The sequence below is a fragment of the Cynara cardunculus genome, unplaced genomic scaffold, assembly GCF_001531365.2.
Source record: "Cynara cardunculus var. scolymus isolate 2C unplaced genomic scaffold, CcrdV1 Un_Scaffold_196, whole genome shotgun sequence".
NCBI lineage: Eukaryota > Viridiplantae > Streptophyta > Magnoliopsida > Asterales > Asteraceae > Cynara > Cynara cardunculus.
Genome location: NW_020200567.1, coordinates 25,581 through 27,064, shown reverse-complemented (window position 1 = coordinate 27,064; position 1,484 = coordinate 25,581).

Sequence of the window (1,484 nt, the reverse complement as noted above, 5' to 3'; positions counted from 1 at the left end):
TATTTTAGATTTTTTATATTTAAAATGAGATGTTTATCCTGTATTTGATTGTGTTTATTTGCAGTTAGTTACACGAATTTAGATATGAGATGAAATCGGATAGGGATGAACAAGTTTAAGAGTTTTTAAGAGTTTTAAGAGTTTTTAAGAGTTTTAGTCAAATGCTTTATAATATAGTATAGATTAGAGGTTGTTTGACAGTTGCTGAATGGTTTGATGTATAATGATTAAAAGTCTTTCATGATATAGTGCGAATGAAATATAATTATTTGGTAATTGTTTACAATGAAATCAGGGCACTTAATGGTTAAGGGAGGCTTAGGATACAAAATCATTAAGAGGGTTTTAGAACCCTTAAGATACAGATTTTTTTTTTGGCAAACAAGAATCACCTCTTAATAAGTCAGATGTTGCCTCTTAATAAAACTATTAAGAGGTAAATAAACAACCTCTTAGGGGTTGTTTACTAAATTTTCTATTAAGTCTTGTATGGATAAATTTATCTGTCTAGATAAATTTGTCTGTCTGGATAAATTTATGTTGTTGTTTACCTTTTTATCTGAATCAACAGTCTGAATAACATAAATGACCAATTTACCCCTGAGGATGAGCCATTGGCTCTGGACACGAACTCATTATCCCAAATTATTTTGCAATCAAAATAAGTACAGATATCTACTGTATGAATCATCCAAATAAAATACAAGGAAGGCGTTGGAATCATCGTTAATGAAAACAAATGGTTTATCGGAGTTCATATTCCTGAATCATCAAACAATCGAACGACAAGTCTATCGAAATAGAAACTGAAACCTGTGGTGTTCGAATCCATAGATCCTTAGTACAAACCCTATCCTTTCGATTAATCGTTCAAGTGAAACATAAATCGAAACCTGTGGTGTTCGAAACAGAAGAGAGCCTCGACTGTCATGGAGAAAAAGAGAGTAATCGGGCCGATTAGGGTTATTTGGAGGAGAAGAGGGCGTCGACTGTCGATGGAGAAGAGAGCGTCGATCGATGGAGAAGAGAGCGTCGATCGATGGAGAAGAGAGCATTGTCCGATTCTCGTCCGATTAGGGGTCTTTGGATGGAGAAGAGAGCATCGATCGGTCGATCAATGGAGAAAGAGCATCATCCGATTAGGGTGTTTTGAGGCGTGGGTCTCATATGTAAGGGTAGGGAGAGTCTTTTTCTTGGCTTAATCTGGACGATACGTGTTTTTCATCTGGGCGAATAAGCCCATTTCTGAGCGAATAAGCCCAAGGTAAACAACCTTGTTTGTCTGTGCGAATAAGCCGGTTTACTCACTAAGCTCATTAAGTCACAAGTAAACAGGCCCTTAGTCGATAAGAATACAATGGTTAAAAATAATATTTTAAAATATAATTAAAATAACTCTCTAATAAATATAATATAAGATGATAAAAAATAAAAAGTATAATATATTGATTAAAAGAATTTCAAATAATTATTATATATATTAT